The sequence below is a fragment of the Suricata suricatta genome, chromosome 12, assembly GCF_006229205.1.
Source record: "Suricata suricatta isolate VVHF042 chromosome 12, meerkat_22Aug2017_6uvM2_HiC, whole genome shotgun sequence".
Classification (NCBI taxonomy): Eukaryota; Metazoa; Chordata; class Mammalia; order Carnivora; family Herpestidae; genus Suricata; species Suricata suricatta.
Window position 1 is genome coordinate 3,620,884 of NC_043711.1, and position 9,131 is coordinate 3,630,014.

The 9,131-nt window shown below is 60.5% G+C and overlaps 1 long non-coding RNA gene across 1 annotated transcript; it reads right to left on the reverse strand.

The window, feature by feature from the left end:
• Nucleotides 1–2,099: 2,099 nt before the first annotated feature.
• On the reverse strand, nucleotides 2,100–7,511 carry LOC115272995. Its single transcript, XR_003900597.1, has 3 exons — nucleotides 7,436–7,511; nucleotides 7,188–7,302; nucleotides 2,100–2,248 (listed from the first exon to the last, which is right to left on the reverse strand). It is a non-coding gene; the product is annotated as an uncharacterized LOC115272995 (long non-coding RNA).
• Between the last annotated feature and the right edge of the window lie 1,620 nt (nucleotides 7,512–9,131).

Here is a 9,131-nt window from a genome sequence, read left to right on the forward strand (position 1 = left end):
CGCGGTGGGACGGGGTTCGGAAGCAGAACCCACCCAGGCGCCAGCCCCCTCCTGTGTCCTCTCTCTCTCTGTCTCTGTCTCTCTCTCTCTCTCTCTCTCTCTCTCTCTCTGTGACTGCTGTGTGACCTGGAGCCATCCGCCTGCCCTCTCTGTGCCTTGCGGGCAATCAGCCCTTTCTGCTCCCACCTTGGAGGGCGGAGCTATCTGGGGGTGCTCAAAGCTCTGAGATGGGGGGGCGGACGGCTGTCCGGGGTACCGAGGACCCGAGGGCCCTTCCTGGGTGGCCTGCGTCCCCGGACCTTCTCTGTCATAATCGTGTGTGTTGACTCGTTCAGCTTTTCAGGCCAGAAGATCAGCTGAGCTGCTGTCGGTGCGGGCTCGGTGCTGGACCCCGCAGGGGCAGAAGGTCCCGGACTAGCCTGGCGGGGGGCTCCCAGTGGTCACGTGACAGGCGGGTCCGCCCCAGAGGCGACCACGCACCCAGAGTGGGGGCTGCGCTGCCTGAGCTTCAAGGCTTGAGAAACACCTCCGCTTAGTTACCGCACAGTTATTATTTTTAAGATTTTATTTATTTTGAGAGAGAGCGCGCGCGACCCCGGGCAGGGCAGGGGCAGAGAGAGGGAGACAGAGCCCCAGGCCGGCTCCACGCTGTCCGCACAGAGCCGCAAATCGTGAGATTGTGACCTGGGCCCACGTGGGACGCTCCGCCGGCCGAGCCCCCCAGGCGCCCCTGGCGTCGCAGGTTCTGGAAAGTATGAAGTCCAAGAGTCTGCTGGGCCGGAACCCTGGTGGGGGCGGGGCTGGTTCGTCCGGGGAGGGGGCCCCACGGAGACCCCGTGCCCGCGGTTTCCGGCTCCCCGAGGCCACGCGGCCCTTCCTCCCTCCCGCCTCCGCTTCCGTCCGCTGACCCTCCAGCCCCCCGGCGCCCCCCCCCCCCCGACTCCGCTGACGTCACCGGCCCGGCAGCGCCATCTGGGACACCCCCATTTGAAAATCCTTAGCTCGATCCCATCATCAGAGGCTCCCACCTCCACGCCCGGCCTCTGAGGGATCATGGCCCAGAGGGAGTCAGAATAGAGGGTTTCTGGGCAAACCCTCGGTGTCAGGGGACCTCAGTGTCTCCATACGTAAAATGGGCATCAATCATACCCTTTGACTCTTAGCATTGTTGAAAAGTTTGGCACCACCATTTAACACCAAATAGACAGCAGTGGACAAGACACGTGGTCCCGTACCCAGGGGCAGGATGACGGACATGAAGTATGGGGTGACACTGGGGACAGTGGTATGCTGGAGGCCCTCTCTGAAGGGGGGAAGCTGTGAGCAGACAGTCACATGGAGAAACAAGGGGAAAGGTGATCCAGGAAGTGGGGATAGCAAGTGCAAAGGCCCTGAGACAGGTCCTTACCTAGTGTCTTTGTGGTCCAAAGAGGAGACAGGAGAAAATGGTCTGGGCGGGACTAGCTCAGGGCCAAGACTAGTCTAGAGAAAACCCTCGGAGCAGCCCCAGGGCAGCTGAATGGACTGAATGGAGAGGCGAGGCAAGCTCCCTGAGTTCCCACATTCAGAGCCTCTACTTTGCCCTGGGGCAAGCCTTTTAGAGGGTTGTAAGCAGAAGGACCTCCCAGAGGTAGACACCAGCCTGCCCACCTTTGTTTGAATCCCGGCTCTGCCACTCCAGCGCTGTGTGACCTTGGGCAAGTCACTGCCCCTCTCTGGGCCTCATTTCCCCCATCTGTAAAATGGGGATAATGATGGTACGGTTCACACAGTTGCGTGAGGAAGACATGAGGACACTCATGACCCGCTCTGGGCTTGGGGCACAGGAAAGCAGCTGCCCCGGGCTCACGCACTTCCGGCAAAACTCGCCCCTAAACGTGCTGCCCCCCTCCTCTCCCGCCCCCTGCCTGTTATTCTCTTTGATGCTCCACATGCCCGTGTTCCTGGCTGCGGGGTCTTGTGTCGTCAGGAAATGAACGGGCCACCGCGCCCCAGGATCCGCTCAGGACCGGGGAGAAGGGGGGTGCAGGGGAGGTGCGGGGGGAGCACGGAAGCCCCAGCGGGAAGGGCAGAATTAATCACGACTGTTTGCAGGTCTTTTTAATAACACACACGCTTGTTCAGTCCCTTGAAGCCACGGAAGGAGGCGGTTCTGTTGGGATTTCGTTTCTTCTGCTGCTGAAGAAAGTGCGGACTCCAGTCCTGCTGGTGCGGGCCCGGTTCTGGGTTCAAGCCGGAGAAACGCACTCTGTGGAAATGGGGGGCGGGGCGCGACGGGATCATCAACCCAAATCCCGGGGCTTCGCTCCCCGCAGACGCTTCCTTGCTCTTCCGTCCCGCCCACAGGCTTCGGTCCTTCTAATGTCCCCTCCAGCCCTGCCCCGGGTCCTGCAGGGACACAGATGCGTGGTCCCATGGAACTGAGTGCTGCAGGGGCCTGGGAGTAGACCCCGTGCTGTCTCTCCAGTGGGTGTTCCTTCCAGTAGATATTTAGTGAGCGCCTGCTGTGTGCTTGAGCCCGTGCGGAGTATAGGGGACCCAGAAGAGACTGAGACGGATTTTTAAAAATGCTTGCCCTTGTGTAAGGACAGGGACAGGCTCGATAACAGGGGGATGGGGGTAATTTGGGAGGTAGGTGCACAGGGTAAGGGTCTTGACCCAGTAAGGGAAGGAAGGCATCACAGAAGGCTTCCTGGAGGAGGTGAGTCTGAGCAAAGACCTGAAGGATGTGTTAGGAGGAGCCAAGAGAGGGGATTTTAGGGGCTGCAGCCAAGTCCCAGAGGGGAGCCCATCACTGCCTCGGGTGATTGGAGGGTGCATGCGGGGTGCTGGGGGCCAGGGAGGAGCGCGGGTGGGGGCCCCGGTGGAGGCAGCGCCGTGGGGGCAGAAAGGAGACTGATGGCTTGGGCAGAACCTGGGGACAGACAGGCGTGAGAGACTGGCCAACATCCAAGTCTCCAGTGTGGCCACCTCGGAGACGGGAACCCACGAGGAGAGACACGGAGGCCAGGTTGGGGCCTAGGATGGAGGCCCCGGGGGGCATCCCGGGGAGAAAACAGCCCAGGGGAGCATCTGACCCTGCAGGTGGGGGGCTGGGCTGGGCCAAACCCCAGCCTTCAAACCTCCACGCTTTCCCCCAAACCTCCACCCAACTGACATTCTCTTCTCCCTCCAGCTCTGGGCCTGGAGGATGCCTCCACCAGGAAGACCTCCTGGGATCCCCCCCGCCATGCCTAAGCTTCCCCCATTACTGCTTTGCTTTGCCATCACCCCTGGCCTGCTGGCAGTGAGCCCCTGAGGGTGGGGCCGCGCCCACCTCAGTCCCCCTGTGTCCCCAGCACCCAGGCAGCACCCTGGACAGGTCTGCTCCAGCAGCGGCGTGCCTGGCTTGGTCACCAGGCCGTGCCCAGTGCCCGGCCGTCCACTGCCACTCCGCGGAGCCCTTGGGGTGAGTCCTGGCCGGGATCCCAGCCCGTGCGCCTCAGGCGTCTCAGATGCAAGCAAGACCACAGTCATTTGCTGCCCACCAGGGCCCTGGAGGAGAGTGAACCCTGAGGACGCGTCCGAGCCCTGGGACAGAGAAGGTTCGCAGGTTCATCCTGAGTAAGTCAAGGTGCCCCAAAGGCGGGACCCATCCTTCCACTGATGGGCAGGAGCTGAGCGCCGACTGTGTGCCAGGTAACATCCCTAGGCACCGTGGATGGGTGGCGGCCACGACAGCCTCACTGCCAGCCCCCGTGCGGTCCAATCGGAGAGACGGGTAAGGGACACGTAAGCAAATACACAGACGAGGAAATATCAGATGATGGTAAGTTCAGGGCCAAAATAAATAAGATGATGAAGTCGAGAAACCCACGAAATCAGGGAGGGCCTCCCAGAGGAGGTGATGTTGGCGCTAAGAGAGTTGAGAGTTGAGATTGGAACCGGCCATGTGGATATCGGGGCAGAGGGCATGGCGTGTGCAAAGGTCCGGGGGCAACACCATGCCTGGCATGTTGGAAGAACAGAGTGGAGGCCCGTGTGGCTGGAGCAGCGTGGGCTATGGGGGGGGGGGCAGCCGGCACAGGGCCTTGTGAGCTGCCCGGAGGATGTGGGCCTCTACCCTGAGGGACGTGGGTGTCCTGGTGGGTCTCCATAAACACCTGTCCCTCCTGGGTCTGTGACTGTCACATGTAACCTCATATGGACAGAACCTTGAAGTTGGCCTTTGAGGGTCGGGGGAGGGGAAGATGACCTTCACCTCCACGTGGCCCTGGGCGGACCCCAGCGCCCCCTCTTGACCAAGCCCCTGCCTCGCCCTAGACCTCAGCTTGGCTGCCCCATCCCCCACAGGATGACCCCGCTGTCCCCCATGCTGTCCCCACCTCTGTCCTTGCTCCTGTCCCCACACACGGCCCAGGACAGAGCTCATGCAGTGCCCCTCCCCATTCCGTCCCTGTATCCTTTGGGCCAGGGGACGGCACTGGAAGAGAAGCCACTGTCCCCAGGGCCCCCCCTCCCCAGTTTCTGGACCCCTGGAGGGACAAGGTCATGACCACAAAGAGAAACACAGTGACTGTCCCAGCCGGCCACTGGGGAATTCCTCTATTCACTCAGTAAACACTGGCCTGATATCCACTTTGAGTCAGTGTGAACCAGGCCGAGCCCCAACTCCGGCGGGACCCTGGCTCCAGGCTGCCCCACTCGGGGACTCGGTTTCCACGTCCATCCCTGCGACCGATGAGCCCCCCTCCCAGCCCCACCGCCTGGAAGTCCTAAACCTGAGCAAGTCTCACTATTGGGCCTGGGGCCACAGAGCCGGTGGGAAGAGCGGGGGTCCTGCCCCGCCTTCGCCCTTCAGAGCTCCAGGGCTGGAGGTTTCCAGGAGCCCCGCCAGGTCCTGGAGGTTTCCAGAGACCCCAGCAGCCATGAACCAGTTAGGGTTAAGGCCTCGGCAGCGGTTGAAACTCCAGCGCTTGTCTGGGAGGCCCTGCCGGGAGCTCCATCTCCTGCCCAGCGGGGGCCACATTAGCCGCTCAAAACCCATTCTGGGAAATTAGAGCAGAGGCCTCGGCGACAATCACGGGTCATTCTCGTCTCCGGTTGCCGGGCTCTCCCGCAGGGATGAGAACCTGGCAGCCGGTCTTAGGGGGGATGTGGGAGGATTGGGGGGGTCCCAGCCGGCCGGCTCCGGGCCTGAGGCCTTCTCCAAGCAAGTCAGAGAAAGAAAAGTGGAATCATTGAAGGATCGAAGGGGGTCTGTTCTCTGCTCCGACACCCTCCATGGCTCCCAGCTGCCGAAGGCTTCGGTCCAGGGGAGAAGCTTGCTCTACCAGCCCCCCATCTTTCTTCCCAGAGAGTGTGTGGTTTTCCTGAATGTTCCCTGGCCTCAGCATCCCACGAGGCAAAGCGGGGCCAGGTCTGCATTTATTTCAGAAGGAGGGTGAACTTCAAGAGCGGCTTGGTCCAGGATTCCAGCTGGTCCGCAAGAGTCAAAGTTCACTCTCTCTTCTGAGATCCAATCCCAGCCTCTTCCCCAGACTCCCCAAGTCTCCCCCCGACCCCAGGGTTTCGCTCACGCCTGGCAGGCCAGTCCCACCCCCTCTAGCGACCCCCTCCCCCTAAATCCTTGGCAGAAATGTCATGTCCAAAGACAGCACAGCCGCGGAGTCCCTGGAAAGAGAGGTCAGGACGCTGTCTGCCACCCAGGCCCACTCTTGTCTGCCCTTCTCCAGGCCTCGGCGTCCCAGGCCGAGAATCAGAGGACGTGGGTCCAGGATCCTTAGGACCTCAGCCGACGTCAGCACTGCGTCCTGTGAGCCAGCCGGCGAGGAAGGAGCAAGCCAGGTCCCCTGGTCTGTGACGAGGTGGGGTGTGAGTCCTCAGGCCCCGTGTGAAGCGGGTACCAGGGCTAACCCCCTTCACGCCTTGAGAGGCTGGAGATCAGAGACGTCCGTCCCCTTGCCGAAGGTCACACCGCGGTGGGCGGTGGAGCTGGGACTTGACGGTGCGTCCCGTTCCAGACGCCCCCTGGCGGCAGCGCCTTTGGGTCTCCTGGCCAAGATTTCTGGGTTCAAACCTTTAAATTCGGGCAACCAGGATAGGGGTAGAGGAGGCGTTTTCTCGCGTGAATGCGTCCCCAGTTCTGTAAAGGAGCCAGGGGACTCAGTTTACCTCCTGGGGAGTGCCCCTCCCCCCGCAGGCTCCCCCACGAGGCACCGCCACCTCACGGAAACCTCGGGCTCAGCAGGCAGACGTGGTCTTCCCCAGCTCACCAGCCAGCCAGCGCCATGGAGGCGGGACGAGCTGGCGGCAGGGTGACACGTGACCCTGTGGAGCCAGCCCGCTGGCGGTCATGACCCTGTGAGGGTCTCCTGCACTGACCCCAGGCTGCCTCCCCAGGTATCGGCGGGATCCAGCGGAAACATCAGGGACTCATAAAAGACACCGCAACTTCTTTGCTGCTTTTTCTCTCTCTCGCATCAACCGCGCAGGGGCGGGGGGTGGGGGGAGCTAGCCGCCATGTTGTGGGGAAGCCCAGGCAGAGCCACGAGGCTGCGCATGTGGTGCGGAGCTGAGGCCTCCTGCCCACGGCCGCCTGAGGAAGCCGCCTTCCCACCAGCTCCCCCGGCCCCAGTCGGGCCTTCGGATGAGGCAGCCCCAGCGACAGCCTGGCTGTGACCTCGTGACTGGTCCCAGGGCAGAGCTTCCCGGCTACGTGGCCCCCGAACTCCTGACCCGCAAAACCATGGGCAGCAGCGACACAGAGTTATTTGGAGCCGGTACATGTTCAGGTGATCCACATGGCAGTAGTAACGAGGGCCAATCCCCAGTTCTTAGTGGTTTTAAAACAGCTAAGGTTCAGGGGCGCCTGGGTGGCTCGGTCAGGTAAGCACCCGACTCTTGGTTTCAGTTCAGGCTGTGATCTCACGGTTGTGAGATGGCGCCCCGCGTCAGACTCTGTGCTGAGCACGGAGCCTGCTTGCGATTCTCTCTCTCTGTCTCTCTCTCTCTCTCTCTCTCTCTCTCTCTCTCTGCCCCTACCCCACTCGCTCTCTCTCTCAGTGCCTGCTGTCTGCGCACCTCTCTACCAGGCCCCCACAACACATGCTTGCTCATTCGCCTCGCAAGACAACCCTGCCGAGTAGGGACTCTCACCCCATGTTATGGTTGAGGAAACTGGAGCCCAGAGATAGCAAAACACTTACCTTATGTTGCACAGCAACTCAGAGGTAGCACCAGAGAAACATCCGTTCCGCCAGCTCGCCATCCTTCTTCCCATCGAGTCTGTGGGGTCCCTGAATTCCCTCCGACCTCAGCAGCCTGTAAGGCAAAGGGGGGCCAGGTTTGTGTCTAATTCAGAAGTGGGGTGGGCTTCAGGGAGGGTTTGATCCAGTATTCCAACAGGTCGGCAAGCACCCAGACCCCTTCTCTCTCTCCCCTCTGTCACATTCACCTTGAATCTGCTTCCCTCAGGGCTGCAGGGGGAGCTGGTGACAGCTAAGGGAATGGGGGGGGAGACACAAGATTCGTGAACTGCCTGCACTTGAGTCTGCCCTGCTCCACTTATTTCCGCCTTCCTTATCATCTATGCGCATAATTAATTCGTCGTGCTTTTGTTTGTGTCTCTTTCTCCTCCCACAAATGGTCAGTTTGTGAAGGCAGGGGCCTTTGATGGTTTGGCTGTGCCCCGTGTGCCCAGAACAGTGCCCGGCACATAGCGGGTGCTCAGTAATATTGGCGAATGAATAAGAAAGGCAGGAGCCCCCTGGCAGGTCACGTCTCTCTACCGGGACCCAGGGCCGGGGTAGCTTCTCCTGAGGCACGTGTCCACGCAAACGTGGAGCCTGTGCGGTGCAGAGACCTGGGGGTGTGTCCCTGGCTCGCTCCCTGTGGGGCTGCTCTGTCCCTTTCCCGGGGGCTTGGGGCTCGTCACGTGCCCCCCCCAGCTCCCGCTGGGCTCCAGCAGCCACGCCCTTCTCTTGCTCGCTGGATCTTGAGGTAGGGAGGGCTCCGCGGTGCGCTGGCCTGCAGTAGGACCAGCCTGGGTGTCGCAATATCTGTTAGGGATTTCTCTTTGTCTTACCACCTTCTAGAAAGAGAACCTTTGGGGCGCCTGGGTGGCTCGGTCAGTTGAACGTCCGACGTCAGGTCATAAGCTCACGGTTTGTGGGTTCGAGCCCCGCATCAGGCTTCATGCTGACAGCTTGGAGCCTGGAGCCCGCTTTAGATTCTGTGTCTCCCTTTCTTTCTGCCCTTCCCCAGTCACCCTCTCTCTCTCAAAAATAAATAAATATTTAAACGTTTACTTATTTATTATTTTGGAGAGAGGGTGTGTGTGAGCATGAGGGGGGAGCGACAGAGAGCGAGGGAGACAGAATCCAAAGCAGGCTCCAGGCTGTCAGCACAGAGCCTGACGCGGGGCTCGAACCTATGAGCTGTGAGATCATGACCTGAGCCAAAGTTGGACGCCCATCCGACTGAGGCGCCCAGGCGCCCCCAAAATAAATAAATCTTTAAAAAAATAGAAATAATACCTTTATTCAACTCGCCACCAATTATTCAAATCCCAGTGGGCCAGTCCTCCCCCCATCCCAGGACCCCTCCGGCTCCCTCCTTAGTGCTCCCAGACTCTCCCCAAAGTCCTCCCTCTGCTCCCACGTTACAAAAGAGCCTGGTGAACCCAAGCCGAACTGGCGGGGGGGGGGGGGGGACTTGTCTGCTAGTAGAAGTTCGCACAACCTGCTAGACATCAATTCCGCTGGGCTCCACGCTCCGTGCTGTCCCCGTGTCACTGTCATTTAACCACCATGGCACCCTTGCCAACCCCATTTTACAGATGAGTAAACTGAGGCTCAACGAGGTCAAAGTAGCTTTGCCCATAGAAGGAGGAAGTCCCAGAGCCAGGTGTTATAGGTTGAATTGTGTCCCCTCCAGAAAGTTCTGCCGAAGTCCTAACACCCCATGGCCGTGAACATGACCTCATTTGGAAATGCAGTCATCGGAACTGTAACTGTGTTAAGAAGAAGTCATTAGGGGTGGGCCCAAGTTCAGGGTGAGTGGTGTCCTTACGAGAAGGGGGAAGCTGGGGTCTGGGCCCACACCCAGTGAGGACAGTGTCACGGGAAGATTCACAGGGAAGACGCCCGTGG